This window comes from Lutra lutra, chromosome 4 (genome assembly GCF_902655055.1).
Source record: "Lutra lutra chromosome 4, mLutLut1.2, whole genome shotgun sequence".
In the NCBI taxonomy this organism is placed as follows: Eukaryota; Metazoa; Chordata; class Mammalia; order Carnivora; family Mustelidae; genus Lutra; species Lutra lutra.
The window spans coordinates 192,043,054-192,063,705 of record NC_062281.1 but is presented as its reverse complement, the minus strand read 5'-3'; the positions used below and the strand labels follow the sequence as shown (position 1 = coordinate 192,063,705).

Genomic DNA, 20,652 nt, shown 5'->3' with positions numbered 1-20,652 from the left:
AGCTACTGTGTGGAGTCCAAGGGGGCAAACAAGCACACAAGGGCCAAGGCTGTCGCTTGATTTCCCAACTTGCACTCCTGACCTTCAACCCATTTCCCACACCGCACCGGGTATGTATGTTGTGTACGCGCATATATACATATGTGTATGTATAAATTTGTTATATATATTGTAATATAGTGTAAATACATACCTTCATATATATTTATAAAACAAATCTGATATAGCTTATCTGTTCGAAAATTCTTTAATGGCTTATCATGTTTCTCCACATAAAAACATAATGAGGTGTTTAAGAATATGGATTCTAGGGGCTCCTGGGTGGCTCAGCCCATGAAGCGTCTGCCTTCGGCTCAAGTCATGATTCCAGGGCCCGGGGATCAAGTCCCACATCGGGCTCCCTGCTCAGCAGGGAGTCTGCTTCTCCCTCTGCCTCCTAGCTTGTGCTATCTGTCGCTCGCTCTCTCTCTCAAATAAATAAATAAAATTCTTTTTTAAAAAGGGTACGGATTCTAAAGCCAAGCTGTCTGCGATCAAATCCTGGCTATGCTACTTTATAAACTTGGGCAAGGTACATAGCCTCTTACCTATGAGGCCAACGAATCAACGCACGTAAAGGCCCCAGAACAGAGCCTGACACAGCTGAGGCCCTCCGAACAGGTTATCACTACTGTTGGCTCCTGCAAGGTCACCCCGATCAGACTGACTGGTCCCCATCACCTCTACCTCGGTGCTCACTAGTCTCCTTTTGCTCTGTACAGCTCCACACACTTATTTTCTTTTAGTTCCACCTGAGTTTCAAGGTCATCCTATTCCAGGGCCTCCATACACACTGGTCCCAGCGTGGCCTGGGTACTCTCCTGAGTCCACCCTTCCCTCATCTCTGGGGTCGTAATTTAAACAAAACATCCTCAGACTCCTTTATTGCAGTTAGGTCCCTGTTATACATCCAGTACTTTTCTTTTATAGCACTTAGCAGGATTTATAACTACATACTTGAGGGATTATTCCTTTACTCTGTCTTCCTCATAGATTTAAATTTTCCATGAACCAGGAAATCTATTTTTTGTGGAATGATACATACTTCTAGCATTTCACACCATGTTCAGCATTATGTAGACTATCAATAAATATTTATGAATGATTATAGGAGAATCCAACACCAACTTGACTTACCTTTTAGGAAATTACCTTAAAAACCATTTATATGTTTCAAAGATTACAAGTTAAACATAATGCCTCATTCTTTTGAGATAAAAAAATCTTACAGAGGGGATTGTAAAAAACAGCAATCAGCAAAATAGCATTCAAATGAAAAATCAAAAAAGTCTACTCTAACTAAATTCTTTGATCTTTCTAGCCTAGTATTTTTACCTAACCTGGATACTCAATATATGTAACGAGCTTAAGGAGCGCCCTTTCTCCTCTCCCCGGCTCTCACTTTTCATTTCCAGCTTTCTAAAAACTCAACAGCAAAGATAAAACATTTGCTCTTCCCTGTCAACACTGAACACCTGCTTTGAACACAGTCCACATCACCCCATCCTCCTTCAGTAGCTCTAATTACGGTAACAGAGTAGTCATGATTCACATTAGCGCCGGAGTCCATCTACAAGGGATTCGGAGACCCTCCCGGGGTCGGCCAGCATCTGTGAGGCCAGTGCACAAGTAAACATCTGCTGCAAGAATGTCGTGAAAACACTCCCATCGGCTGGACAATCCGGTCTGGAAAATTACAAAGCCTGCAGGGATATCTGTGAGGAGAGTCTCGGCCGCTTGTGAAGCAGCACTCTGATCCATGCAAGTGACCTGCACAGAAACGCAGCTGCCGTGGGCGCAACGTGCCATCTCTGTGATCATTTTCAAGGGCTTCCCTTTCAGAGAAATAATGTAAAATTCTCAACCATGTAGAGCCTGGTCAAGAACACAGTTTGTACCACCCAATGAAGATGTGCGCTACAGAAGATAAGGACAAGTGTGGAGCATGAGGAGCGGTGTGCGGTAAGGAACAGGGACAGACTCAGACATGACTTCCACATAACTAGTCCCTAAGTGACAGGACATTCAACTTACCCAAGATGATACTGCTTGCTACCTATTATCCTATGCTTTGCATTACTTTGTATCTTACCTTTCCAGACATTTCTGAGGTTTTCAGGCTTAAGTTCCTCTGGAAGGACACAAACATAATGCTTCTTACCTCCATCCCCACTAAAGAAATAAATGCCAAGGAAGAGGCAGCGTCCTGTTTGGTGAGGCCTGAGCGACAGCGTCTGCAACTCTGGGGCTCTTCCAATGGGAACCACAGAATGAGAACAGCAAGCCCTGGCTTAGCGGACTTCCTGTGTCTTGGTGACACAATCTAAAAACGTGCTGAATTGCTCTAGGTGAATACTTCCCCTTCCCCATGTCTCGTTTAGTGGTACTCATGAAATGGGGTTGATTTCTGGCCCTAACAGGTCCACATGCTTTGATAATGATACAGAATGTTCTGTATTATTGGCATCCTGGGTCCCTCTCAACAGAGGGAACTAAGGACAAACAAGACTTACTTACTTACTTACTTCTGGTATGGACATCACTTGAACAGCACAGGCCACAGAAAACAATAACCCTCAAGTCTGATGCAGCCAGAACCAGGCAACTGAGTAAACCAGAGACAATTTAATCAATCATAGTTTGGTGGCATCAAATTACTTACGGATTTACTGGTAGTGTCCTGGTAAAAATGAAGACTATGTAAACTAGAGTTTAAAATACCTCCAGAAAATGTATTAAAATTTAAGAATATCTTTTAAAATCGCCTTCATTTGCTCTGTTTATAATCTGGAGTGCCATTAGAAGCGTCAGCTAACAGGCTGAAGGCCCAGTCTTCCACACATGTCCACCTGGTGACTCACACAGCAGGAATCCTCTGCAGCACAGGCCAAGGAAAGCCCCTGTTTTCTCTAATAAAAAACCCTAACAGCTTGAAAACAGCAAGATGGAGAGATTGGACTGATACTTTGGGAAGACCAAATCAATTCCATTTTTTTTTAACATTCTAAATTCCAAATTTCAACTTCTAATTTCAGCACTCTAACTTCACAGGCAAGACAGACCATAAATTCACACAATTCATTTTTGGGCAGTTATACAGTTACATGGAGTTTCCCTGGCTGGTATTATTTGAGGAGTGTAACAGAAATCTGGATTGTAAATAACACCCCCACCCCCCAAAATTAGCCAAACATACTGTATACAATTTTAAGCTGTAAAATTTTGAGTAAGATTTTTTTTGCTTTTCAGGCCCTCAAAATATTTTAGGTTTCACAACTACATATACGTACTGGTGTATATGATGGTTCTGACCATCAAGTAGAGGCATACCTCAGATATGACGGGTTCAGTTCCAGACCACCACAATAAAGTGAGTATCACGATAACGAACTGTCTGGTTTCCCAGTAACATTTCATTTCATTCCCATGAAGTTACATTTACACTATATTCTTCTCTTAAGCGTGCAAAAGCACAATGTCTAAAACAACAACACATATATACCGTCCTTAAAAATACTTCATTCCTCGAAAGTGCTAACCATCACCGGAGCTTTCAGCGAGTCATAACCTTTCTGCTGGTGGAGGGTCTTGTCTCGATGCAGTGGCCGCGGACTGCTCAGGGTGGTGGGTGCTGAAGGCTGGCGTGGCCGTGGCGATCTCCTCACAACAAGACAACAATGAAGTTTGCCGCATTGATGGACCCTTCCTTTCACGAACAATTTCTCTGTAGCACGCAGAGTTGTCTGACAGCTTTGTAGTCACAGCAGAATTGCTTTCACAGTCAGAGCTAATCCTCTCAGACCCCGCTGCCACTCTATCCGCCAAGTCTCGGCCTCGTTCTCAATCCTTTGCTGTCATTTCAACAGTCTTCACAGCATCTTCATCAGGAGTACATTCCATCTCAAGAAACCACTTCTTTTCACGCGTCACTAAGAAGTTCAAGTCTTACCCCGGGACTGCAGGGATTCGGTCCCATCTCCAGGCTCTGCCTCTGACTCTAGCTCTCCCGCTGCTCCCACCACACCTGCATTTCCTTCCTGCACTCATCAAGTCTTGAACCTTCAATCTGTAAAAACTACAGTGTCTGCGAAGCCCGGTAGCACAAGGTACGCCCATACTCAATTAATCCTCACGAATATCATAGGATTAGGTCATAGTATGCCCATGTTACAGATGAGAAGACTAAAAACACAGCAACAGAGTAACTTGTCCAAGGACAGGGGAGAACGGAGCAAGAACTCGTGCACGTGTCCTTTTGCCAGCAATTTTATGTGAGAAGGAAGAAGGGGCTACTGCGAAGCTGACAAACTCATCGCTCATGAGATCTCACGAGGGAAGAGAAAGGTTCAGTAGCACAGTGCTTACAGGAGGGATGAGCAAGGAAGAGTGATGACAAACCACCCACGTCCCAGCGCTGGGCCGCTGTCACCTAACTGCTTCAGAGGTGGTCATGAAGAAGAAAGAGAATAAAATGTGAGATACTGTTCTGTAAACTGGAAAACCCATTACAGGGGCCTTTGGTACATCTTCATCATCTACCTGAAAAGTCTTCCACACCAGGAACTCAGTGAATGTCTGCTGAGTGACCAGCCATTAGATTAAACACATAGACACGCATGCGCACACACGCCAGTCAGAAAGCACTCATCATGAAAAATTTATTAACTTAGTAATAATGTTTCAGATACAGTATCCAGTATTTCCCTTAGTAAGATACTGCATTTTATCCCTCTGCTTCCTCCAAAATAAATCAAGTACTAGGACACTAAAAATAAACTTAATAATACCAAAGAATGAGCAATTTCCTCTTTGGCCTTGTTTGCAAGACTAGTTTAGGGAAAAAAGGAACCTTATTTCCTGCTCAGCTGCGCAGGCATTTGAGGACACTTGAGGCTGAAGGAAGAAAAAGGTGGAGGGGTATATGACTCAGAAGAGCAGTGTATCTGCTAAGGACTGAGAACAAGGTGCTTTGAGGAAACAATGTCAAACTTGCATGGATCTTTCTGTAAATAGGTTTATTTCCAAAATTCTGTGTAGATGTAAGACATCTGTGTTTCTAAACAAGGAGAGTAAAAACCCAACAACCTTCAAAAGAAAGCTTGCACGAGCACAGCAAGAAGGATGAGAGGCTCAACTGGTTTAGAGCTGACGAGGTGCAGCCAAAAGCAGGCGGTGAGAACCCAGAGAAAACAGGGACAAAATTGAGGAAGGAGTGCTCAAAGTGGTAAATAATATGTACCACTTTAGTATGTATTATTCTGCTCCAAAAAGGCACCAGGGACAACTTCCCCTCTCTCTGTGTGCCTAAAGGAAGGCCATTCCATTAGCTACTCAGTTAGCAAAAGCCTTTAAGCCAGTCCTAAGAGCCAGAATGATACTCGAGAAGGCACAGAACTACCAGCAGAGAGAAGCTGAGTGACCCTCGACACCCTGACTTCTGTTCCCAGGGACACAGCTCCCATCACAACCCCTCGGCTTGGAGTCTGGGGAATCAGTTCTGCAATGGCACAAGCTCTGATCTCAGCTTCTGGATCTGAATTCAACATCAGGTCTACTGTCTATGCCCAAATTCAAAACAGAGTTGACAAGCTCACTGCACCCCGTCACCCCCGCCAGTAGCACACCAGAGCCCATGTCTCAACAGCTCTTGGACACAAAAGAGTTACATGTGCTTATGCTTCTTCACGGTTTGTTAGCCAAGGAGTCCTACTGTGAATAAAGAACTTCTACAACAATAACATCTCACTTTCCTCCTATAAAAAGCAAGCATGGCCCCAAACCCAAGCACCCGTACTAATTAGGCTCTGATCTTGGCGCATTCCCACTCCCGACCTAGATGATGCCTGTGACCAAGGGCCCCTTTAGTGTCACTGCGCCTCAGTTTGCCCCTGAGCTTGTGCAAGAACCACAGGACCCTCACAGGCATTAGGAGGACTTAGGAAATGTCTGCAGAGTGTTCTCACCTACAAGGATGAAAAGAGCTATAAATACAAAGTCAAAACAGTATTAGAAAACTTTTTAAAGCTGCAACCACTTCTTCCTTTAGAAATGGAGAACCACAAGAAAGATCAAAGGAGTATCACTGTTTGCTGACTGCTGCTCTGCAGGCACCCCACCTCCTCCCTCCACCAGGCAGAGACCCCAGAGAGGGAGGTCTACCATGATTTCTAACTTCAAAATCTCAAGACATGCCGTACAATGGTTTCCTGGAATGCCCCGAGTAGAAGACACAGGGGCAAGCCACACAGCCTACAGGGCTGGTCACAGCCTTCCACGAGCAGGCACGATCAGGAGAAGGCAGCCTTCGCAAGAAGAAATGCAAGGATGTGAGGGAAGTGGCTTCCCCTCGTCTTTCTGCCACAAAGGCCCAGTGCAGTGGCTCTGTAAGGCCGCAGAAGCTTGCGTAATAAAATACATAACCTTGGCTCAGCGAACCTCCTGAGCCATAAAAAAGGGGAGGGAGGGGAGCAAAATTAAGCTTACGGGAAATAAACCTAATCAAAGCTGAACAGTAACAAAGGGCACCAGAAACATTTCTACCATATCACATCCCACGGGCTGGCCAAGAGCCCGGAATTCTCATTACAACTTTTCAAAGAGAGGGAGAGGAGAAAAAATATTTCACAAAACCATTATCAAGGCCCCAACCCTGGATGCCCTGCTGTACAACCAAAATTTGTGAGAGGTCAGCCTGTCAGGGAGTCAAAAACCCAGCATGTGGAAACTGGCAGGCCTTTTATATAGTAGGAGGGGTTCTTAAAACGACTACTGTTTTGCACTGAAGTCTCAGAGCTTCACAGACCATTAAAGGTTTCTGAACCATAGAGAAAGGAGGGCAGAGTTAAGGAAATAAATCAAAAGTTCCTCTGGGATGCACAAATGCCTACTTGGAACAGGCTTTCAGCACGAATGTCCTCCACATTAAACAACAAGGAGGACTTTTCAAAATAAAAGCAGAAAAGAGATTCATTTTGTTCTAAGCAACGTACTTTTTTTGGTTTAAAGGTTCTGTGTGCTATAAAAAATGCCCCTGGCCGTGAGCACTGGGGGGAGGTGGAGGCTGAGCAGAGAGCAGGGCTGGCGGTGAGAGAAATCAAGTGTAAGGACCGACAATCAAGCAGAGAAATGCTGGACTTGGGGGCACCCCGAACGAGTTAAAATGCCTTGGAATATTTTAGGGGCAGGATGTGAGGTAGGGGAATGGCACTAGAAGGGACCTCCATCACATGCACTCCTTGCCACCCCTGCCCGAGAACTGAAATCATTTTCCCATAGGCAGGTTGTTTTTCTTTGCAACATACACAGCGAAAGGCTTGGGGAACCGGACCGTGTCCTCGTGAATGCAGAGCCACGCGGTCTGAAGGAAGCGCCAGTGGCCTGGAGACCAGCAGAGGGAGTCCAGCATCTGAGAACAGGAAACGGTCAGCCTGACGCAAGGCCAAGTGCTTACTTACGCAAGACAGCGGTTGTGTGGCTCAGCTCCAGAGCCTCTGATCATGCCCCGGGTTGTCCAGCAATGGTAAGGAGGAAAAGCTGGACATCTTACTCTGGACCGGACCGGTACAGCCACCAGGTGCGGCCATGGGGACACGAGGGAACCGCCACACTCCTGTCAGGGCACTCTCGGGCAGAGCGTGTTGCTGGGGTCCTCTCCCACCAACGTGCAAGGGGCGGGAGAGGAAAGGCTCCGTGAAAGGCAGAAGACCGACGTGGAAAAGTGACAGCAAGCACCAGCGCTTCCAGTTTCGCCCACGAATGGCCCATCTCCCACCTTCCGTTCGCGAGCGGAGAGGACTCTGCCCGTCGGGCTTGGGCGGGTCCAAGAGCCGCGGGCGCAGACGGGCGGGGGGACGCGGCGGCGCGTCTGCGGAACCCCACGGGCTTCACCCCCAACGAGGCTCGCCGAAACGCGAGGCGCGGGCTTCGGGGCTGCCCGGTGCCAAGATGACAAGCACGGACACGACTCCTGGGAGGTTCGGGGGAGGGACTACAGCGAATGGTCTGTGCAGCAAGGGAAGAGCCCGCCGGTTCCCACGCGATCACGCCGCAGTTCGGCGCCGAAGTCTTTGCTCGGGCGCTCCAGGGCCCGCGCGGCCTCGCTGAGGGTCAGTCGGGGCGCGCAGCCGTACGGGGGACGCCTCTGAAACCCTGCCGGCAGCTCGCTCGCTGCGGGAAATGAGGGTTGGTCTTAAGATGTGCTAAACTCAAGAAAATAAACAAAACCTAAATGTGACTTTTGGTTATGCCAGGAAGCGTGCACCGAGTTAACACACGCGCCCGCCGGCGGGTGCAGGAGAAGGCCAGGGAGACGGACAGGCGATACCTTGGGCGCCTGAGGCCGCTGGCAGGGACGGAGGACAATGGTCCAGAGGAGCTCCGCTGGAGCGCCCGGCGGGAGACGCGGACGGCCAGGTGGGGGTGCCGCCTACGCTGTCCGAAGAGCCTCTGCGAAGGGGGGCACAGCCCAGATACCTTGTGTCATCGAGGGACTCGACCAGGACAACACACGGAGGACGAAGGAATTCGGATCCTGGCGTAATAAAAGGAGGACATCTGAAGCGAGGGAGCAGTCCCGAACCACCATGGTCCCCTGGAATGGGATCCGTGTCCCCAGGACCGCAGGAGCAGCAGGGCAGCGGCTCTGAAGGCGCGCTGCCCAGGGGTCGGGGGTGAGGGAATTCTTTGAGGACACTTCACAGACGTTCTCTGGCAAGGCATTCCTTTAAAGCACTCAACCCTTCACCTCACCTCCAGGCCCAACCACACATTTTCCAAGATGCTCCTTCAGCCACCATCTCCAGGTCCTGGGGCTCGCATCGCCGCTCAGCGTCGGTGCCCCATACTTTGACACGCAGGTTCCTGCCGACACCCCCCCCCCCCCGTGGTAACCGAACAGTGGGAGAGACCCCCAGGGGTGCAGTCACACCTCACCTTCCCATTGCACTCTGGCAGCTCTGCAAGTGCTCGCTGACAGACGGCCATTAGGAATAAACTGTAAATTTCTATATTCACACTATTTAACATCCTATCACTGATTTCTAGGAAAATTTTATAAAAAATGAAAGTATTTATAGGCATGGCTGGTAAGGTGTGTTAGCATTTGGGCTGTCGATAATGAGAACAGAATACAGCACCAAAGGAAACAGTGCTTTAGCTTCAGTCCAAGACACACATACCGGACAAACGGATGCACAGTCCAAGGTATAAACATACACAGTTTAATATAAATATAAGGTGACTACGTAAGAAGCATTCCATGCTCTGACGGTATTATTCTGCCCAACCGTCTGATAAACCTCATATATAACCTGTTAGGGAAGCGCATGGACTATTTTCCTGAGTCACCTGATAGGCTGACACGCTCAGAAGAATAAAGAGCGTCAATCTTTAAAAATTTTATATATTTGAGGGACGCCTGGGTGGCTCAGTTGGTTAAGCAGCTGCCTTCGGCTCAGGTCATGATCCCGGCATCCTGGGATCGAGTCCCACATCGGGCTCCTTGCTTGGCAGGGAGCTTGCTTCTCCCTCTGCCTCTGCCTGCCACTCTGTCTGCCTGTGCTCACTCTCGCTTCTCTCTCTATGACAAATAAATAAATAAAATCTTTAAAAAAAAAAAAATTTATATATTTGAGAGAGAGAGAGAGACTGTAAGAGAGTGAGCACACATACACAAGCAGGGGAAGGAGGACAGGGAGAGGGAGAGGGACAAGCAGGCTCAATACTGAGCACAGAGCCCAATATGGGGCTCGATCCCATGACCTTGAGATCATGACCTGAGCCGAAATCTAGAGCCAGACATCAACCAACTAAGCCACCCAAGTGCCCCAAGAACTTCAAGTCTTTTCTTTTAAAAAATATTGCATTTATTTATTTGGGAGAGAGGGAGAACACATGTGTTAGAGAGCACAAGCGATGGGAGAGGGAGAAGCAGGCTGCCCATAGAGCCCGGAGTCCGATGTGGGGCTCCATCCCAGGACCCTGGGATCATGACCTGAAAGGAAAGCAGCCACTTAAACAAATAAGCCGCCCATGCACCCTGAGCTTCACGCTTTGATAAGCAAATTCAATCCACAGGACAAAGCAAATTTAAAAATTTCTTTTTAAAAATTTCATTTGGGGGGCGCCTGGGTGGCTCAGTGGATTAAAGCCTCTGCCTTCGGCTCAGGTCATGATCCCAGGGTCCTGGGATCGAGCCCCGCATCAGGCTCTCTGCTCGGCAGGGAGCCTGCTTCCTCCTCTCTCTCTCTCTGCCTGCCTCTCTGCCTACTTGTGATCTCTATCTGTCAAATAAAATAAATAAAATCTTAAAAAAAAAAAAAATTTCGTTTGGGCGCCTGGGTGGCTCAGTTGGTTAAGCGACTGCCTTAGGCTCAGGTCATGATCCTGGAGTCCTGGGATGGAGACCCGCATCCATTCTTCATCGGGCTCCCTGCTCAGTGGAGAGTCTGCTTCTCCCTCTGACCCTCCCCCTTCTCGTGCTCTCTCTCTCTCTCAAATAACATCTTAAAAAAAATTTTTTTTTTTTTAGGGGTGCCTGGGTGGCTCAGTGGGTTAAGCGTCTGCCTTTGGCTCTGGTCATGATCCCAGGGTCCTGGGATTGAGCCCCGCATCAGGCTCTCTGCTTGACGGGGACCCTGTTTCTCCCCCCTCTCTCTGCCTGCCTCTCTGCCTACTCGTGATCTCTGTCTGTCAAATAAATAAATGAAATCTTAAAAAAAATTTTTTTAATTAAAAAAAATAAAAGTTTTGTTTTGTTTTCTACCCCACCTTCTCCAGAATGTCTGCAGAATTTGCCCATTTCACTTGCTGCCTGCTTTGCTTTGCCTAAGTTGGCCATGTCTATAGACTCCGTGGGCCTGCTCCCTTTAGAATTCAATGATTCCTCCGATTGTTCCACACATTCCAGATTCTCCCTCCAAAACTTAAACACTTCCCTTGACAACTGAAGGCCACAAACCTCTTACCTGCTTCCACGTATTTCATTAGCACATTTCTAGAACAGCACCTTTGAGAAGGAGAACCAAGTTCTGAACATAGGGGGCGGGTGCCTAAACCAATAATCAAGGGGGTTGGACCTATGCTGTCCTAGCCCTCTAAAATAATCAAATACGTGAAAGTCACCATTTCTTGCCGAACTTAAGAAAAATCCTAACTCCTGCACATGGGGACAAAGAAACAACAGCAGCTGAAAGTACAGAACCAAAGCATCACATGAAAAACTTTAACTTGATATCGTTCAGAACATATCAGTGGGATTTCACTCACACAGAGAAGACAAAGGAGAAGAATTCCAGACTGTTTTCAAGATAATAAAATGGCATATGACGGTGACTCACTAACTGACTAAAAGGGGGGAAAAAAAATCCATGAACAGTCACAGGAACCTTGCAAAGCTGCAGAGAGATCTGGCAACCCTGATCTTATTTCACCTTGTGTGGCTCTCACCTCCAGTACACACACACACACACACAATCATTCTGAAGGCAAGCTGCAATTGGCTAATGGCTTGCTCTACTGCTTAAGACAATATTTTATTCTTGACTTGCTCAATAAACCTGCTGAGAAAAATAAACAATGGGTTTCAATCTTATAAATAATCTAGGAAACAGAATTGCTGTGCAAACAGCAGAGTTGATTTACTGCCCATGATAAGCAGGAACAGGAAAGTCCAAATGTGGCACAGTGGCCCCCCAGTCCTACTCTTACTGTCCCGAGATGGGAAAGTTTAACAAGGATTTTCTGTCTGCTACACAATTCAAAGCCTAGGATGTGCAGGTTTCAACTGGTCTTTAAAACAGCATAAAAGCAGATCATGAAAAACAACATGAAGAACAAAAAACGAGAAAAACCTTTTCTTACAAACACCGAGAACTTTGAATCTTTTAGGACCAATAATTATATATCTATCCATGGTTAGAGTATACTTCTGTCCCATCATTCGCAAGTATGAGAACATACAGGGCCGCACACCTCATTTTTAAGAAATATCAAGTAAGGGTCTGTTTTGGGCACTACAGGAGATATAAAGAAATATTACAGTGAAGTCCTTGCTCAGAAGGCCTTATAGTCTACATAAATACACACACGCATGTATGTGTGCATGGAAGACAAAAGGAAGCAGCGTCCACAGTCCAGGACTAAAGCAAAATGAAGAATAATTTTTCAAGGGCAGAACAAAATACCATTCTTCTGAGAAAAGAGTTGGGCCATTTGTGTAATTTCCACCAGTGCACAGAGAGGAAGGGCTCATGTGGCTCTCATGAGCGTGCGGCACTCATGAGTGTATCGCCCAAGCCCTGTAACTGGGCCCTGGACAGTCTCAGGGACTGTCACTTAGGCACCATCCAGAAAAGAACACAAGCCCCGCTTGCCTCTTCACTAGACTGTGGACTCCACAAGGGTGAGCACTCTCTCACCCACCACAGACACCTCAAAGAGAACACAGGCCTTGGGTACTAAAGGTTCCCCAAAACCATTCCCAATTTTGCCAACGGAGAATGATGATGATGGTTTAGACACCTGTAAGGCCAAATTCTGGGAATTATGACACCACAATTAGAGGCTTCAGAAGAACTTAAGACACATGAAGAATCAGAAAATCAGAAAATAATGAAGGTCATTAGTATAGAAACTTAATTTAAAATGTAAACATCTCAAAAAGAAAACTTAGCTTAATAGAATTCTGGCGTCCCAAGACAGGCTTCTTTTGTTCGCTTTTCCTATTTTTAATGACACAATAATGGTTTTCAAATTACATGCAGAAAAACGGGGGAAAAAAACAAACAAACCAAAAAAAAAAAAAAAGAAAAGAAAAGAAAGAAAGAAAAGAAAACTTATGATGGCGGGGAGGGTGGGAGGGCACCAGCTGGGGAGCAGCCATAAGACAGAATTGTGAAGGCCTTGCTTTACTTTTCAAAACAAGACAAGTAATTTTTACTCTACTTTCCTAAGTATTACTAAAAAGCACAACTTCAAATATGATGGAAATGAACTCAAGGATTAAAACTTCAGATAATTTTTGGGGAGCCTGGGTGGCTCAGTGGGTTAAGCCGCTGCCTTCGGCTCAGGTCATGATCTCAGGGTCCTGGGATCGAGCCCTGTGTCGGGTTCTCTGCTCAGCAGGGAGCCTGCTTCCCTCTCTCTCTCTCTCTCTGCCTGCCTCTCTGTCTACTTGTGATCTCTCTCTGTCAAATAAATAAATAAAATCTTTAAAAAAAAAAAAAAAGACTTCAGATAATTTTAAAACTTATTCCTGAAACAACAGCAAACTGGATTTTCAAAGTTAAGACAGGTTCACTGGTCTTATGAAGGCAAAAAAAAAAAATTAAAAATCCATGTATAAGATTTGAGATCCAAGTGGATAAACACACTGAATGCAAGCACTGTAACCACAGCTTACAAGTCTTCTTAAAGACCATTTCAAACCTTCCACTTGTTTTACTAGCTAATAAAATGGGGGAGGTCTACTTAAGCTGAAAGGTCATAAATGTCTCCATCTAAAAAGTCACCAGGTAACCAAGACCCAGTCATCATTGGAAATACGGGTTAGCAAATACCAACAGCAAATAAGTAACCAACCCTTGTTAAGCAGCAGTGTGTTCAGTAACTTTAAAGTCCAAGGTGGTTCATCTGGAAGCAGTGTCCGTAAGCAATACGTCATACACAACCGAAAATACTCGCATGCCATCCCTCCAGTTCTGATACACAAGATAAGGCCAAGCATAGGCCTAAGACATTTACAGACAGAACAGCAAATATTCAAAGCCCTTGGTTTAAAAAGTCACCTAATTTTTAAAGACATTCTTATGCCCTCAACATCAGCACCAAACATTTCTTACATGCAAACTTCTTAACTGCTTCACGTACACAAGGGAATCAGCCAGTCTCATTTAGATTACCCTAGTTAAAACTGGACCACTGCCCAGCCAAATATCCACACAGCTTAGACTATCCGATGAAAAGATTCAAGCTTCTGCCCAATTTTAATGGGAACAAACCCCCTGCATGGCAATAACTATAGGATCACAATATTCACAGCCAAAACCTAGTGCCTTTTTCTATCGGGTAATCACTTCTTCTTGAATGGAAAATTTCAACTTTATCTGCCCCTACTTGAGGACAAGTTATTAAGAAAAAAGGTATGGCACATGTCTCTCCTTGGACCCAATCTTGCCAACCTCTCAAAATATGTATATTTCTTCTTCATATATAAGGGGGTGCCAGGGAAAGAGAGTAACACCTGAAAACACCATAGTATGTAAATATCTTATTAGTAAGAGAATGTCACCCCCCCTTTTTTTTTAGATTTTATTTATTTGATAGAGACAGAGACAGTGACAGAGACAGCGAGAGAGAGCACAAGTGGGGAAGAGAGGGAGAAGCAGGCTTCCCAGTGAGCAGGGAGTCCAGCACAGAGCTCAATCCCAGGACCCTGGAATCACGACCTGAGCCAAAGGCAGACCCTTAACCAAATGAGCCAGCCAGGTACCCCATGAATGTCATCCTTTCAAATAAAAAGGTTTCTATTAAAGACTTAAATTAAGGAGCGCCTGGATGTCTGAGTGGGTTAAAGCCTCTGCCTTCAGCTCAGGTCATGATCCCAGGGTCGTGGGATCGAGCCCCACATCGGTTTCTCTGCTCAGCAGGGAGACTGCTTCCTCCTCTCTCTGTGCTGGCCTCTCTGCCTATTTATGATCTCTGTCAAATAAATAAATAAAATCTTTAAAGAAAAAAAAAAACTCAAATTAAAATCTAGGCTAGCCCGACTCACATACACGCCACAAGGAAAGAGGACAACAGTTTTTATATGAAATATGACAGGAGTTACAACTGTGTTCCTAGGAAAAAATGAAAGATAGGAAAAAGGAAGCTCTATTAAGAAATTCTATTACTGAGGGGCGCCTGGGTGGCTCAGTGGGTTAAAGCCTCTGCCTTCGGCTCGGGTCATGATCCCAGGGTCCTGCTTCCTCCTCTCTCTCTCTCAGCCTCTCTGCCTACTTGTGATCTCTGCCTGTCAAATAAATAAATTAAAAAAAAAAAAAAAAAAAGAAAGAAATTCTATTACTGATAATGAAAATAAGCCCAGATACTATTAGTAGGTTTGAGATACTTTGTAATAATCTAAAAAGCAAAATTAAGTCCTAATAGTGAAGTAATTTACAACTTGAACAGAATAAAAGCAACACAGTTTTAAGAATGACTAGGACTCACGGGTTTAAGATCCTGCAGTCTGCACTACTGTCAACAGCAGTGTTTCCTGAACTTAACCAAGTATTCAAACCACCTGGGGAGCTGATTAAAATGCAGATTCTGGCTCAACCTGAGCCGCACAAAGCCCCAGAATCTGCAGCTGGACCAAGCTCCAGTGCAGCGAGAATGCGGGCCAGAGGAGCACCCAGGGAGCAGCGAGGGCACCCAGCATTCGCAGCAGAGGCCTCTGATTATGTGGCTGTAACACAATTGTGTCCTCAATATTCAGGAAGTCCACACGTTGTTATGTAACATTAGATTAAGCATTAATGAGGCTAGAAAATTGTTTATCTAAGGTTTTAATCTGAAGTTAAATAAAACCCCCTGCTGAATGCTCATACTAAATGCTCGAGTCATTCTTAACCTCTTAATATTAACAGAATCTTGATTACTCAGTCTTAAAACCTTTCTCAATAGTAGTTATTCTTTGCTGGGGGAATGTGCTTTTATGCAAAGGATATTTTGCCTAAAGAAATGAGCAATTAATATTCAACAGTTATGTACATATTTAAGCAGAATTCATTCCCAGAAATGGGGCTGAGAAAAGTGGTTGTTTTTCCTATTACTTCTCAAATTAAAATTTTAAATCTCCAGTACTTTTTTTCATACTATCTCCCCAAAGTTTAAAAACAAAACAAAACACCCAAAACTTCAAAACCAGCTGCCCCTTGGTCCCATTAAAAAACAAACAAACAACGACACATTTTCAATGGAGAAAATCAAGATAAAAGACAGATTTCCAGTTCCACAAATCACTTTCAATTCTCCATTTTTTGTCTTACAGTGAGACCAAATTCTTACAAGAACCCCCTCTCTGGTCCTCCACATCTTGTCTGTGCTGCTTAAGAACGCTCCCACAGCTCAGCTGAGACCTCTCCTTTCTCTTCTTAGAAGCCTCAATGGGTCCCCGAACGTCCTCTCTGGAGACCGCAGGGTCCCCATGTCTCCCTCCAGGCCCTAATTTTGGCCTGAGTCCAACCGCATCAGCGCTGGCAACCTCCTCTCCACCAGGATACTGTACGTACGGTTTGCAATTTCCTGTCTCCATGCCTTTGCTCATGATATTTCCTACAGCTGGAAAGCTGCTTTTCTTCCACTCTCCCAGCCATGGCCTGTCCAAAAACATATCCTTCCTTAGAGGTTCAAACACCACACCCTCCAATTAGCCTTCCAGCAGCACCCCCACCCCCCAGACTCTTGTGCACACTTTGTGGGGCCTGAGCCTCCACCAAGGGCCTTAGCACAGATTGCCAAACCTGGAAAGCGTGCACATGGTGTGCCTTTCCTGCTGCAACGCAGGGCACGGATGGCGCCTTGGTTCTCATTATAGACATCCCACTCGTTACAGCGCTTGGTGGGTATACAAAACTTTTTAAAATGAAGCTATATGGAATGTTTAGCTCTGAAAATGGAAAGTGGGTTAAAAAATGAATTTTTTAGGGACGCCTGGGTGGCTCAGTTGGTTGGACGACTGCCTTCGGCTCAGGTCATGATCCCGGAGTCCCGGGATCGAGTCCCGCATCGGGCTCCCAGCTCCATGGGAAGTCTGCTTCTCCCTCTGACCTTCTCCTCGCTCATGCTCTCTCTCACTGTCTCTCTCTCAAACAAATAAATAAAATCTTAAAAAAAAATGAATTTTTTAATACAGTAAATATTAATGCACCAGTACCCGGGATTACAAACCACATGAGTTTCATCCCTACTGCGCTAGGTGCTTAAAAATCAAACTACAGAGATGAGAAAGATAGTCAAGGCGCACACCTTTTCCACCTCCTCCCGAAGGGTAATAATAGCGTGCTGGAAGCACCTCTCAGCTCCGCCAAGCTGGGGCAGCTCACGCTGTCTTCTCGCCAATGTCAGCCGCACCTGAGGTCGCTGACCAAGCACTTCCTGTCTATAGTCTGACGCTGGCCAAGCCGTCTGCATAACAGGACTTAGAGCTATAAACAAAGGCCAGCCACGATTCAAGGGACAATCATCCAGGTGTCAGACACAGAAAGCCTCTGATTCAAACACAGACATGTGCTCACTGTGAAAGAAGATACATGTCACGGTCATCGGAGTAATCATCTCATGATTCTGAAGAAAACTGCAATGTGTGTAAAAATAAAACAAAAAATTATTTTTGGAACGCCCATATTTTGTATTATTTACAACACGGGTTCCCTTCCTGGTGATTTAAGATTCAATTCTATTAGGTGTCCTATTTTCTCAAGCACTACCCTAGCATCAGGAGGTCATACAATTCATCGATCCAAAGACCGTGTGGCAGTGCTGAAAGCGGGAACCCAGAGGCCTGACTTGCCCTCATCTCAGAAGCTCAGCCACTGGGACACTTGCTCTGACTTACACAAACACACTAACCCTCAAGACTCTGATGTGGATTAGGCCAAACAGTGTCTTGAGAGAGAAGAGGTTACAGCCAAGGGGAATCTGAGATGCTCAGCAAAGATCCTTTGCCATAATCTTCCCACTAAAGACACATCTTAGAAACATATTAAAGAAGGTAACCAGTTACAGAGAAAGGAAGAGAGGGAGAAAGGCAGTAACTCAGGATATCTGCACAACCATCATACTAAAATATCTGACTTAGTTATTCTCTTGGGCACCCTGAGGTTAACCTGTAATACCCACTCAACTAAACTTCTATAAATAGTTGGTTTTCCACAATCACAGCCACTGTTCTCAGAGAAAAGCCAGATTTAGCTCTTGTATAATAAACACCAGAAGCCTAAAGAACTAGGAAAGCTGTTTATGTCCATGCCCACCAGCAACCTCTGTCTGCAAAATCGCACTCAGTGCTGGAGTGAGGATGCAAGTCTCCTCAACACAACTCCCGAGACAGAGGAAACGCACCCTTTAAACCAGGCGCCACCCTTCACCCCTCCCAGCTTTTCAACGGATAGGGGTTTTCCCAAGACAGACTATAAGGGACAGGTCATTTCTTTTCATACAGGACTGGTATGTTTACAAGCGGAAAATAATTCCGTACCTTCCACAGCATTGAGCTACTTCAGGTAGCTAGGACCCTTACCCAGGCTAAAAGTATTCAGGGTGGATGGGAAGAACTGTCATCTTCAAGTGTTTTTATACACTCTGCATCATTAGCTTACTTAAATTCTCGAAACAATTCTAGAGGGTAGAATGATCACCCTATTTTACACAACAGCCAAAGGTGTACAAATATTTCATAAAGACTGTGGCATCTATAAAATCCCGACACAAAGAAATACCATTTTATTTTTTATTTATTTTATTTTTTTATTACTATGTTCAGTTAGCCACTGTATAGCAGTACATCACCCGTTTTTGATGTAGTGTTCAAGGACTGTTACATATAACACCCACTGCAAATCACATGTGCCCTCAATTCCCATCACCTTGTTACCCACTCCCCCAACCCCCAGAAACACCATTCTAGAGTAGGTAATTCTCCAGTCCTTGTCAGGATTTGACCTGAACTTCCCAATGAACAGCTCAAAGCACAGTGCACAGTTAGAAGAGGTCGTCAAGTACTATAGTTACTGGTAAGGCCAGGAATAGAACACAGGTCTGGTGACCCTCACGCCATGCCCAGTTGGGCGTGTTCTTTTGGATGCTGATACCCTTCTGAAGTTTCAAGTCAGTTGTGAATAGCAAATAAATGAGTTAATAATTGTGGTAAATAGAAGAGAATGTGGGAAGTATCTAGATTAGAGGAATCTGATATAAAAAAAGGCATGACCATATGAAGCTTTCTACTACCAAGGAAATTCTGAACTAAGGACACTAGTTCCTGCAGATTTTCTCATTTTCTGCAGCAAAAATGAAAAATAACCTTTGCCCTCCCCACCCTAGCAGTTGTGAATGATTAGCTTGGTTATGTTGATAACTAAGGAAAATATAAAATGACTGCCCCTCTCTCTCACATGATTAGAATACTACAGATTTACCCTACCATCAAACTCCCCCAATTCTAGGCAAAAGATGGCAGGACACTAGGAACGTTTAGCCAGCGTCAGCCTTAATAAACCCTCCAGTGCTGCCAACAACTCTCCTGGTAGCGCCCATGTCGTGCCCTGATGAAAGAGGCTGGAAACAGGAAGGCTGCTGGGTACCAGAGGAGAACTGAGGAGAGAAACAACATGGCTGGAAAACAGGGATGGCAGTGATGGGGAAGGAAGGGTCTCAGGACAGAGATGCCTAGAAAAGACTGGAGAACCAGCTCAAAAGGCTGGTAGAGCAGCGACTTCTCTGTGGGTGAGGAAACACTACTAAATGAGTCAGACATTATCAAGAGCAAGGGGAAAAAAGGATTAGAAGGCCCTTACCTAGGCTAAAAGTTATTCAGATCTGTTTTCCACTAAAGAGATAAAAACACTAGATAAAATTGCCTGGCACTTCCCAAATGCTGGACAGTAGATTTTAGATTCGACACTTAATCTAACTATTATCTAACTAAAAAATAAACTACTATAAGTTTATTTTTTAAAACAGAAAGATAAACAATTGTCAAGCCATATCTTGTATCAAATTCTTCATGGTTTGCAACTTCTAGCAGAGCACAGGGAGAGAGAAAACTGGAGCCAAGAGGTTACATCAGACCACATCTACTCATGGATCTCACTTTCATTCGAATTTGGCCAAACCAAAATTCCTTCACTTGGGTAAAGCATTTTAGTTTTATAAAAAGTACATATCAAACTTCAAATAACTGAAATCCTCAGAAAACTTAACAGTATTTCTTTCACTGTTCCACATTAAATACCTCTTTCCAATGGGTTCTGGGAAGGACCCCCCCCCCCAAGAAAAAAAAGTTGATTATATAGATCAATTACAGCATATATTTTATCTTAATGTCTAGCAACAGTTCCTTCTTTTTTTTTTAACCATTCTCAAAATGATCTTAGCATATTTAGATGTATAATAAATATTGAAAGTTTAATGTAAGTATGACTGGTTGATGCAAACCACTGATTTATATAAGGATATACTTGAACTCTCAGAACCTTTCTTCCCTATTATGAGTTACTGCTGTTCACATAAAGTACCACACGGAAAAGGTGTCTACAAACAAACAGTTCATTGAAAAGAGAAGAAGAGAAAAAAGAACCAACTCAGAATAAAAGAATCCAAATTGAATGAGAGGAAATCAATCAACAACACCCAATTAGAAAATTAAAAACCAAACCAAACCAAAACCACCTAGCTCCTTCTATAATGGATATTCTCCGTTTCCTCCTTCCACTCAGGGCGGTTGGGGGTGGAATGAAAGCAGCTCCATGTCTAGATATTTGCCCTCCATCCCCAAGGCCCAAGAAGCACTTCCAGTAACTAGGCTCTGCAGAGGCCAGAGACATTAGGACATGGTCGGTCCCACTCCAT

The 20,652-nt window shown here is 44.9% G+C and overlaps 1 protein-coding gene across 1 annotated transcript in view; it reads right to left on the bottom strand.

Moving 5' to 3' along the window:
* The window catches only part of RERE (arginine-glutamic acid dipeptide repeats), a 445,015-nt gene that overhangs the window by 35,883 nt on the left and 388,480 nt on the right, over nt 1-20,652 (bottom strand).